The sequence below is a fragment of the Mustela putorius genome, unplaced genomic scaffold (assembly GCF_011764305.1).
Source record: "Mustela putorius furo isolate JIRA1106 unplaced genomic scaffold, ASM1176430v1.1 tig00537350_pilon_pilon_pilon, whole genome shotgun sequence".
In the NCBI taxonomy this organism is placed as follows: Eukaryota; Metazoa; Chordata; class Mammalia; order Carnivora; family Mustelidae; genus Mustela; species Mustela putorius.
Genome location: NW_025422471.1, coordinates 22,825,962 through 22,838,985, shown reverse-complemented (window position 1 = coordinate 22,838,985; position 13,024 = coordinate 22,825,962).

Below are 13,024 nucleotides of genomic sequence, written 5' to 3'. Positions count from 1 at the left end.
TAGATCAAGAGTTGGCTCTTTTGACTGAGCCAGGCAGGTGCCCCTTAAATTATCTTCTTGGAAAGTTCTAGTCCTTCTCAGCTGTGCCCAACGAAACTGATGAAAAGATTATGTTCCTTTTATCTCTCTTTTTAAAGATTTTATTTATTCATTGAGAAAGAGTGAGAGCATGAGCAGGGGAGAGGGGCAGAGAAAGAGGGATAAGCAGACTCCCTCAGCAGGGAGTCTGATGTGGGGCTTGATCGGAGGACTCCAAGATCGTGACCTAAGCAGAAGTCAAATGCTTAATCAACTGAGCCACCCAGGTGCCCCCAGATTTATCTTTTCAAAAAAAGGAGGAGTCTACTCTTTCATGGTTCAGTTATGACTGCTGATCCTTAAATTTTTTAATAAAAGAGAAACAGTTTCAAACATGAAGATTATAAATGGTGTCATCTAAATCACAACTCTCACATAACATGAACATACTGTCGCAGAATGGTGTTATGGATGTGTTGTCTGGGGGCACCTGGGTGGCTCAGTCAGTTAATAAGCGTCTGCCTTTGGCTCAGGTCATGATCTCAGGGTCCTGGGATCAAGCCCCACATCGGGCTCCCTCTGAGCAGGGGGCCTGCTTCTCCCCCCGCCCCTCTTCCTGCTTGTGCTCTCTCTCTGACAAAATGAATAAATAAAGTCTTTCTTAAAAAGTAAAAATAAGGGCGCCTAGGTGGCTCAGTGGGTTAAGCCTCTGTCTTCAGCTCAGGTCATGATCCCAGGGTCCTTGGATTGAGCCCCGCATCAGGATCTCTGCTCAGCAAGGGGTCTGCTTCCCCCTCTCTCTCTGCCTGTCTCTCTGCCTACTTGTGATCTCTGTCTGTCAAATAAATAAATAAAATCTTTAAAAAAAAAAGTAAAAATAGATTTTCCAAAATTTTAATAACAGTTAATATCTGATTTTAAAAAAAGATCTGATTTAAAATATGTATATTTAACAATTAGGCCTGCTCAAGTTATTTTTCAAGACTTTTCCTGCACATTGAATACTGAACTAGAAATATAACATCTTAGAGCCCAAGGAAAGTAGCTCTCCTACGTCACCCCCATTATTGCTGCTGAGAGGACACAGAGGCCCAGGGAAGTTTAGTGATTTGCTCAAGGGGTCTCTGCTGAAAAGAAATCATGTTGAAAGTCCAAATAGTTTCCTCATTTTTTCAAGAATCCTTTTTCAGAGCCTCCCACAATACAGTGGGGAAGCAGAATGCTTTGCTCAAAAGGGCCCACCCCCAAGCTCCCTGCAACACCCAGCCAGAGAGCTACTCCAGCTTGCTGTGCTCTCCTGTGGAGATTTATGCCTGCCCCCTCCGGAGCATGCTGTGTCCCAAAGTCTCAGACATGAAGAATGAGACAAATAAAACCAATTTCCACAGAGGCCATAATGTAGAAAATATTGCTTCTTTTCCCCTGCTAAATCAAACAATTGAGCCTGCTTCCCCTATAAATCCTCTCCCCCTCATTGTGGCATCATGGCACTCATGTGACAAATGTTTATTGGAGACCTACTTTGTGTCAGGCATTCTACTCAGCAGTGGCCTGCATTTATTAGCATCGATGCTTTAGGATTAATTTGGGATGGATGGAAACTTACTCCATCTAATAAAAGTCTCTTCTTTAAAATGTGGTAGAAAAACCCATAGCTGTCTACATTGTAAAACACCACACAGTTGTTAAGTTAAAAAAAAAAATGATAGCCTTTGGAAAACATGTTCTGATTTCTAAAAACATTTTAAGGAGCAGAAGAGAACACTTTAAGGTGGGTACAATGAAGAAAATAAATTTAATTCATTAATTAGCTAACTAACATAACTAAAGTCACCCAGGTGCATTCTATATCTTTATAAGCATCAGCACTGGACGATGGGAGAGGAGGACTAACTGGGGAGAGCAGGAAGAGCCTGGGTCATCCAAAGGACCAGTTAAAATTTTATTACTTGGTACTTACCCTATGCAGGACAAACTACTTTTTATGGTGATGTGACCAAATGTTGGAGATTGGGTTGAGACAGTGAAAAAAGGAGACTAGGTAAAGAATAGGAGAGCCGGGTTCAAGTTCCAGTGGCTCCAACTTGATATCTGTGATCTTTACAAGTCACTAAGTCACTCTAAGGCCCAACATCTTAAAAACAAACCAAAGAGTCAGAGAAAAAGGTAAACAATGGAATGGGAGAAAATACTTATAAATTATGTAACTGGTTAAGGGTTAATATCCAGAATACATAAAGAACTCCTTATAGAGTTTAAAGAATTCAAAAACAACAACAAAAAACAACTGGACAAAGGATTTGATTAGAGATTTCTCCACAGGAGATATACAAACGGCCAAGGAGCATATGGGAAGAGGCTCAACATCACTAATTATTAGGGAAATGCAAATCAAAACTACAATGAGGTATCACTCACACCCATTAGAAATAACAAGTATTGACAAGGATGTGGTGAAACTGAAACATCTGAACACTATTGGTGGGAATGTAAAATGGTACAGCCATTGTAAAAAACAGTATAGTTGTTCCTCAGGACGCCTGGTGGCTCAGTTGTTTAAGTGTCTGCCTTTGGCTCAGGTCATGATGGCAGCGTCTGGGTCAAATCCCATATGAGGCTCCCTGCTCAGAGAGGAGCCTGCTTCTCCCTCTGCCTGCCACTCCCCCAGCTTGTGCGCTCGCTCTCTGACAAATAAATAAATAAAATCTTAAAAAAAAAAAAAAAGGAAAACAGTATAGTGGCTCCTTACAAAATTAAAAATAGAATTATCAAATGAGTCCACTCAGGAAATATACATAAGAAATGCAAAACCAAGGACTCAAGCAGGTACTTGTATACCCATGTTCATACAGCATTATTCACAATATCCAAGAAGCAGAACTAATCCAAATAAAAACGAACAGGTGGATAGATAAACAAAAATGGTATATATAGACAATGGAATACTATTAAGCCTTTAAAAGGAAGAGAATTCTGACATACGCTATAACATGAATGAACCTTGAAGACATTATGCTACATGAAATAAGCCAGTCGGAAAAGGATAAATACTGTATGATTCCTCTTATATGGGGTACCCAGGGTAGTCAAATTCAAAGAGACAGAAAGAATAGCGGGTGCCAGGAAACGGCAGAAGGGCAGAATGGGGAGTTACTGTTTAATGGGTGTGGAATTTCAGTTTGAGAAGATTAAAAAAGTTCTAGAAATGGATGGTGGTGATGGTTACATAATAATGTGAGTGTACGTAACATCACTGAACTGTACACATGGAAATCATTAAAATGGCAAATTTTACGCTACGTATCTCCTACCAGAATTTTAAAAAAAGACTCAGGAGAGTAATATCTGTTTGGAGTATCTCACAGAGTTGTATGCAATCAAATCTGGGGACTTATACAATAAGTTAATAGTAATAAGCACCCAGAATTAGTTCCTCTATTTGATACTTTAAGAAGCCCCAGACCAGAATTTCAAGCCATGGCAGTGTCTGCTATTTTAAGCATTTGATTCATATTATAACTAGAACAGGCAGCCCCAGGGCCCCGTGTCCCATCACCTCCATACCTCCAACTGGAATTCTCCTGAAGCTCAGACTCACCTGGCGCCAACAGCACCCTTCTCTGGTACCACCTGACTCATCCTGCTTGTGGCCCAAGGCACTCACCCATGCAGATGCAACCTCTGTTTCCACAGACAGATGACCAAAAATGTAAGAGAGGTTACACCCTCAAGACAACCCTCAATTGCTTGGGGGAACAGATCCAGTGGATTACTGCTTCAGCATCCTGTTCTCCCAAGTAGACAATTCCAACAGATATTCTGGATGATTCTCAGGAGGTCCTACAGAAGAGGCAATGCAACCCCATTGCTTACAGCTAGCAACCTTTATAGGACGCCACATAGGGACCTTACCCCTCGCCTGTCTCACTCTTCCCACTTCTTCCTTCAGGCTGCCTCAAGTCGTGTCCCAGGTAAACTACCTGAAGCCAAAACCATATCTCAAAGGCCTAATTAAAAACATTATGATCTTAATTTTATATTAATTTCCTTAATATTTTATAGCTTGGCAGTTTTTTAACGATACAAGCAATTCATAGTTGTGTTCTAAAGTATGTTTACAAATTTATAAATATTTTGAGACTTTGAACATAATTTTCCTACTTCAGAATGTGATTAGGCTCCCAAGCCAGAAAAGAGTTCCTACTTTGGGAGAAGTGGGAAGGAATGGTTGGGAAAGGATTTACCAGGGAAAACTTGGGCCTGAATCTTAAAGAATAACCAACAATTCAAGGACAAGAAGCCCACTGCAGGTGGAAGAACAACAGAACAGAACACAGCTTCAGCTTTCACCCCAACTCTACAGGACCTAATACAAGTACCCAATTATTTGTTGAGAGAAGGAGAGAAAGAGAGGTGGGGGAGTGGGGCGGTTCAGAGGAAGAGGGAGATAGAGAATCTTAAGCAAACTCCAGGACCAACACACAACCCAATACAGGGCTCAATCTCACAACCCTGGGACTGTGACCTGAGCCAAAATCAAAAGTCAGAGGATGGGGCACCTGGGTGGCTCAATGGGTTAAGCCTCTGTCTTCAGCTCAGGCCATGATCTCAGGGTCCTGGGATCAAGCCCCACATCAGGCTCTCTGCTCAGTTGGGAGCCTGCTTCCTCCTCTCTTTCTGCCTGCTGCTCTGCCTACTTGTGATCTCTTTCAAATAAATAAATCTTAAAAAAAAAAAATGCTAAAATGATGGGGCGCCTGGATGGCTCAATGGGTTTTAACTCTCTGCTTTCGGCTCAGGTCATGATCTCAGGGTCCTGGGATCGAGCCCCACATCAGGCTCTCTGCTCAGTAGGGAGCCTGCTTCCTCCTCTCTCTCTGCCTACTTGTGATCTCTGTCTGTCAAATAAATAAATAAAATCTTAAAAAAAAAAAAAAAGCCAGAGGATTAACTAACTGAGCCAGCAGGGACCTGACCACCAAGCTCTTTAGATTTTTTTTTTTTTTTTTTTTTTTTTTTTTATCAGAGAGAGAGAGGGGAGAGAGCGAGCACAGGCAGATAGAATGGCAGGCAGAGGCAGAGGGAGAAGCAGGCTCCCTGCCGAGCAAGGAGCCCGATGTGGGACTCGATCCCAGGACGCTGGGATCATGACCTGAGCTGAAGGCAGCTGCTTAACCAACTGAGCCACCCAGGCGTCCCCACCAAGCTCTTTAAAACCTACCTATGGGGATTTCTTTTTTTTTAATTAATTATTTTTATTAACATATAATGTATTATTAGCCCCAGGGGTACAGGTCTGTGAATCGTCAGGCTTACACACTTCACAGCACTCACCATAGCACATACCCTTATGGGGATTTCTGAAAGCAGACTTGGTAAGATGGAAAAGAATTACTCTTCTATCACCCCCAGAGAAAGACTGTTGGACACTCAAAACAAAGAAGCAAGAAGAGATTCATTTTATTTCAGGAGGAAATAAGGCTAGATAGGTGAGATGTTTCTCCCAACTTCTTTGGGGCTTTTTACTTTCTGTGGCATAACAAACCGACCCCAGAACCATCTGACCCAACGTGGGATGGAGGTGAATGGATTATCCCTAGAAAGCAGCAATTTAAAGGAAAAAGAGTAGGAAGAAGGGAAATTCCAAGTGATGGCCACGAGAGGAGGAGAGGAGAAGCTCCGGAGGCCAAGGTCAACAGGTGAGAGGGGCCATTCCTCTGTCGGTCACTTGCTGCCGAATTTCTTGTGGCTGAATCAACAAGTATTTTGAGAGCCCACTCTGTGCTATGTTTTTATCTAACAATTATTATTCACTTACATCTAGAAGTAAATCATGACTCTCCATTATTAATTATTGAACAACAAGTGAAATAATAGCAAGTGCCAAAGTATCACGTACTTAGGACTTGTACACCCCTGCATTATATGTGAATTATGTAATTCAGTGAGTAATCGGAACTTCCCCATGTCCCATCTACAGCCAGAATCTTCTCCAGGTTAACATACAAAGGGAACGACATAAAGCCCGAGCCCAGCCCGGAGGGGCGAGAAGGACACGATTTCAGGTGGTCTATCGCTACATCCATACGTATCCTCACATCCCTACAGAGCTGGCTCAGGGTTCCCTGGCTCTGGAGTTTAGAAATGGATGCCAGACACTTCTCATTGCCTCCTCTGTGGCTGCACGGGTTCCAGCTTCCATCAACTCAGCCTGATATTTGCCTTTGCCCTTGTCCTGTTGACAATCTAGTGTCAACCAGGAAGCAGGAAAGGCCTTCTAAAATGTATGTGAGTTGAGTGTGTGCTGTATATAGTGACTGGCTTCCAAAGAATAACGAATAGAAAGGGGGAAAATAGTGAAAATAGTAAGTAATAGTGGCGCAACATGGCAGACCTACCCAACCCAAATGACCAGGTCAGTATCACCTGCTCAGGTGGCTCTGACATGACGGAAGGAGAAAGGCACCTCATTTCTTTAGTATTCTTTCCCCAGAGCCACTGCCCCACTCTAGTCATAAAGAAAACACCAGACAAATCTAGACTGAGGGACAGTACTGATCAGTACTCCCCCAAACTGTCAAGGTCATGAAAAACCAGGAAATACTGAGAAAGTTATGGCCAAGAGACCTGAAGGAGACATTAAGAACTAAATGCCATGTAGTGTCCTGGATCAGATTTTGAGATAAAGAAAGGACATGAATGGAAAAACTGGTGAAAACTTTATGTAAAGTCTGCAGTTGAGTTAGTAAGAGTCTACCAACAGCAGTTTCTCAGTTTTGAGAAAAGCACCACAGCAATGAGAGGTAGTATCTTCAGGGGAAACTGAAACTGAGTGAAGCAGCCTGCTTTTAGAAATCCTTGTAGCAAACTTTTCAAGAGCTATGTGCTCCTGTTAGGACCTCTACTATGAGGATAAAACAATGAACTATCTATGCTATCTCTGCAACTTTTCCATGAACCTAAAGCTATTTCAAAACAAAAACCGTATTTTTCAAAAAGAGAAAAAAAACATAATGGTAGGAAAAATCATCCCATGGCCCCCAGCTCACACAGGGTAAATACCAAGTTTTTACAGTGGCCCTGTTGACCCTTTTGGAAGTTATGACGCCCTTCCTGGAATGACTTACTCCCCATCCCTGCTTTATTTTCCTCCGGGGTATTATTTAACCTTTCCTGACATGTATATATAACTTAGCCATTTCATGTGCTGTCTTTCTCCTCTCCCTACCCACATTTACCAGAATGTAAACACCAGGGCAGCAGGAAATGTCCCCTTTTTGCATCTGGGAGAATAAAGTAGGACTTGGTAGTTATTTGTTGAAGAAATTAATGAGCTCATGGTTCAGCCAATCTCTTCTACCTGAATACCCTCACAATTTAGAACTCTAGAACTCATTTTTGATTGTTTTAACCTCAAAACTAAAACGATTACATGGAGAAAGCAAATGAATATTGATGCTACAAAGTTAACTAGTCCTCTAGATTTACTAGATAGATATTTATGCAAATGTATGAAATAACATAGGTAGAAAGCTGTTCATTTTGGTTTTATTTGAAGTGGCAAAGCCTTGAAATAATGTTACTACCCATCAATAGGGATAAATAAATAAATCCTGCTACAGTCATAAGTAATAAATAAATAAATAAAGATAAAGATAAATAAATCCTGCTACATTCATAATAAATAAATAAATAAATACAATAAAATATTAAGCCATTAGAAAAAAGAGGAAGCTTCTTGTCTACTAATGTGAAATGATTGAGAAGACATGTTAAAGGGGAAAAAAGCAAGCAAGATAAAGACAGTGTCTATGGTGCACTACTGGTTGGTTAAATGGGCAAAAATGTTTATATATATTTGTTGTATGTGCCTAAAATATATTTCAATGGTCACACAAGACTGGAACATTAGTGGACTGGAACTGGGTGCCATGAAGGGCAGGATGCCCTTCTTTAATTTTTGAAATTTGGACTAAATGAACATCTTACCTATTTTGATTAACTCATTAATTAAAGTGAAATTAACTTTTAAAAAATGGATCTTCTACATATTATGCAATGCTGATCTAACAGTCACTTAAAAATAAAATGAAACTGACACCCTGAAATAGCGTTTTAATTTTTTCTTTTACTGTTTATTCTAGATCATGCTGGTATAGTTAATCTCATTAACAATTAAGGACCTTTTGAATGTTGGGTATCATTTGTATATATTAAGTACTGAATTTATTTTTCAAAAATGGATTACTTTTATAATAAGAAAATTATTAGAGTTAATTCCATCTGCCTGAATCACTCCCCACCATGGGTAAAATGACTGTACTCAAAATCTCGACTGGCTTATTTTAGATTTTTTAGTTTATTTAGTTCATTGGACTTTTTGTGGGATCCACATAAGTCCAAGAAGCTGCTTTATGTCATTTTTATTTTTATTTTTTTATTCGAGGATAAGATACATACAAAAAACAGTACATATGTTTTAAGTGTACAGCTTAGAGAATATTCATAAGCTGAACACACTTATATGCATAGCACTAAGATTAAAAAAAAAAAAGACTATTACCAGCATCTCCGAAGTACCCCATTCCCTTCTTGTCACTCTCCCCTCCCCCTTCAGTAATCAATCCTGTGACTTCTAAGAGGATAGCTTAGTTTTAGCTGTTTTTGTACATCATACACAGGTAAGTGGACAGGATTGCCCTTTTGTGTCTGGCTTCTCTAACGCAACACTGCTTGTGAGCTTTGATTCTCACTGTTGCATGTAGTTAGAAGTGAATTATATCCACTGGGTACAGCACTCCCTTGTGTAACTGTGTCACAATTCATTGATCTATTCTATTGCTGATGCACGTTTTGAGTACTTTTCAGTTTGGTTTATAAATGGGCTGCTGTGATCAGTCCTATAAACATCTTTAAGGAATGCTCACGTTTCCACCGGGAGAAGAAATGCTTGATAGAGGTATGTGCAGCTTTAAAAGATACCGGCCAAATACTTTTTTCCAAACAGTTGTGCCGGTTTATACTCCCACAACAGCAATGAGAGCTCCAGGTGCTCCCCATCCTCCCCAATATCTCCTATTTTCCATTTCAGCTGTTCTGGTGCATGTGTATTGGTATCATTGGAAGCTGGTTTCGGAAAGTACCATATTTTCCCCCAAAATTCTTCAAGCTGGGTAAGTTATTAAAAAAGGTTGATGTGGAGAAGTGGAAGTTAGAGAGAGCCTTATTTTTTTTTTATGGATGCCCTTTTTTTACTCTTTGGGGTCCTTATTATATGCATGTTAAGTTGAAAAATATGTATGTTCCTATACATATTTTTACAAGAATATGTTCCTATATTCTTGAAGTTCAGAGGCTGGTAGGCGATGCCAATTTTGTTATTTAGAAATATGTTATTATTTTTCTAAATCAACTGAGGGCTGTGTACTGGTAAGAATCTTAAAATAGACTAAAGTCAAGTACCAGCCGACTCCAAACAAAAGAAGGAAGAGGGCGCATGACAGCAGAAGACAGGCCCATTATCCTTTTAGAAAGCATTAAAAGAAAAACTGGAGAGAAGAGAAAAAAATTCAGAGCTAGAAGGAAAATGGGATGCAATTACCACACCAGAGGATAGTGGGGGAAACTGGGTGTGTCCAGAACCCACAGAAGCCTTGGCTGGAGGACTTCTCTGCGGCATTCAGGAGACTCTGTACAAGCTGGCAGATCTGTGAGCTCTGAGACAAGTGTTTTCACCTGTGGTAGAAGGAAGCCATGAACAGTCTAGCAAAACACTCTGCTGTATCTGCAGGAAGTAGGAAGGAGCTAACATTGGAGGCATGAACAGGAGCCAGGGGCACTCTCCAAACCAACCCAAGAGAGTGCTTGATGACCACAAGGGGAAAGCCGAGTGAGCACCCTGGGAAAAGGCTATTTTAAGGCCCCGTGTATGCCAACCTAAGTCAATGCCAAGCCAATTGAAAAAGAAATCTGAAAAATCACCTACTTTCAACTGGATTTGTACATATGAATAAACCAAGGCTCTTAAAAGCGGGGTGTAATTGTGTGAGGTGATTTGGTAGGCCTGGTGTGTTGAGTGTGGCCACTGCAGTGGACAGAAGGAATGAGGTACTACCAGAAAAGATAAAGTGAGGAAAGTCTGTGCACCAGGGAAGAGGGTTGTAGATGAAAAACTCACCGCCACCATCCCATCATTTTGATCTAGGGCAGTGGCAACACAAGACAGCTGGAGTTACTGGCAATGGAAAAATGTAAATGAAAGTAAAACCTACAATTTGGGGGCTTTGGGGGAGAATTCAAACCAAAAAAACATCTCAAATGTTTTTAATAATTCCATATATACTTTCTTTTCAGCAGGAATGGAAAACTCAAATGCCTTCAAGATGAGGTAATTATGCGAATCAGAAGAGTATAGGACAAATGGATGTGGGACAGACTGGCAAACAGGAAGGCTCCACATAAAGGAACTTAGTTTCTAAAAGCACTGGCCCTGCCAAAGGAAATACAGAGGTTGGCTTCATTTCCATGCCACCAGTTTGTAAACAATGTTCTACATGGTGTTAAACCATAAAACATCTTCAAAGGTTTAAAGGATAAAGGTAACATTTTTAGTCTAAAAAGATCTATGAAAAGCCTCTTTCTTTCTTTTTCTTTATTTCTTTCTTTTTAGCCAGTTTCATTTTGAAGACAATCCCAGTTGGAGTACCTGGGTGGCTCAGTTGGTTAAACATCTGCCTTAGGTTCATGTCATGACTCAGGTCATGATCTCAGGGTCCAGGATCGAGTACCTCATGGGGCTTCCTCCTCAGTGGGGAGTCTACTTCTCCCTCTCCCTCTGCCCTCTCCCTATTCATGCTCTCTCCCAAATAAACAAAATCTTTAAAATAAATAAATAAATAAATAAAGATGATCCCAATTGAATGGAAAATGAAAAGTCCTGACATTTTCCCATCTACATATTGATAAAGGGGACATTTTAACTTTACCTATTTCATGAGATGGCATCTATCTCTCCCTTGGAAAAAAGGAGGCGCTATCCCATCACCTCCTTTACCTCCTAGGCAAACATGGTGTTTGAAACACTGTATGAGTGAAACATTTAAAGGTATATTGAATGAATGAAGGGGTTTTAAGGAGAGCAAAGCACCAGCAGAAGATAGAAGGACAACTTCCATTTGAAGGTCATAAATCTGAAGATTCAGGATGGACCACCAGCTCTAACCCTCCTTCTTCCCTTTGGGATTTACTTTTAATCCTAAACAGCTTTGGAAGAGGCCAAAGACTTCAGTGTTACAACCTTGGTCATCTCATTGCTCTAGCAAAGAACAGAGAACATGGGCAGCCACCCAAGAACAGCTATTACAGAACTCACTCCCCAGGTGGGATGAAAATGGACTTAGTCCTTTGGGAATGGGGCAAAGGAAATTTAGAAGTCACACTGATAACTGCCCTAGTTTTCTGACTTCATAGTTCTTGAGGGCAAAGTGGGGTTGCCTACCTCACAGAGTTGTGAGGAGTAAATAATACCGTGTATGTAAAAGGCCTAATATAGTGCCTGGCACATAGTCAACAGTGAACTGTGGATATTATTATCAACTGTGGAACTACTAGGTGACTGAATTCTGTTTGATGGCCCTAATTGGGATGGGAGTAGGGAGGTAGGATAGCAAACTGAGAAGCTGTGGAAAAAAATAAAATATTTCAACAACGGCCCATAAATTATTTTAGAAAAGCTGGAAGTGGACAAGTGTTTAAATAACTAAAATTTCCTATGTTTATATACAAATCCTTATCTGTACATGTATATAGGTAAGCATATAGAGTTCCTCTGAAAGAATAGGGAATAATGGTTACCTCCTGGGAGGACTTGTGCTGGGAAGAGCAGCTGGGGAAAGATTTTTTAAAATTTTGCCATGTGTCTATATTATGTAGTAAAAATTCACAATTCGTTTTTAAATTAAATGCTAATACTTTAAAATCTCTCCTAAGTTTTGCTAAATTTGGAACATTTGAGAATGTTTGCATTCAGCTTTTACTGTCAGAGCCCTGATACCGCCCCCTGGCGTCTGGTACCTACCACTACATCTACTCCCTGCAGCCACGGCTGGGCTCTTTGGGGACGTGTTCTTTACTCCAATACTCATCAGGGTACAACTATAAGTAGTTAATGGATTAACTAAACTATTAGCTACTCAGACACTCCATTGCTTTAATGGCCGAAAAAAGCATTGGGAAGGACATTACCTCACTCTTCATCCTTGCTGGACAACTGAAACACTGCATTATTTAAATTACAATATATGCATCCATCATCCATACTTTTTTTTTTTTTCATTTTAACTTGACAGTTACCACAACAAAAAGGACTTTTCTCCTTTCTCTGTTGTATCTCGAGTACACATCACCTTAGAAACTACATTTCTACTAATTCATCCTTCGTTTGAGTAATTCTCTTCTTTGCATATGTTGAAATGGAAGTTATTGCTCCACATAGAAAATGTCTTTGTGTGCTTTTATTTGGGTAAAGGGTTCCAAACTCTCAAAATTTTTAGTTGTCCTCTAGAATATTTACAGTCATGCTGTACATTTTTTAAAGTAATATTTTTTATTATTTTAAAATCTATGTGTCCTCATTGTAAACTTATTTGGGAAAATATAGTAAAATATATGAATAAAACAAGAGCACACCATAAGCCCACTATCGTCAAATAACTTCTGTTACCATCTCTATCTCTTTCCAGCTTTTCTGGTGCCTATAGGCTTTTACACACAGCTTTTGAACTGAATTTTGAAGTGGCTAAGGTATATATCTCCACTATGATATATAGACGTTAGAAGTCCGTCCTGGTTAAATAATGCAAAGATATTCTTACTAGAAACTACTGCATTATTAGAAACTGCGCGGCATTTTTGGATATAAGAGCAGAAGGTCATTCGGAACATACCCACTAATTCAGAGTTCGTATCAGAGACCGTTCTGTGAACGCTCCATTTGTATTCCGTTATG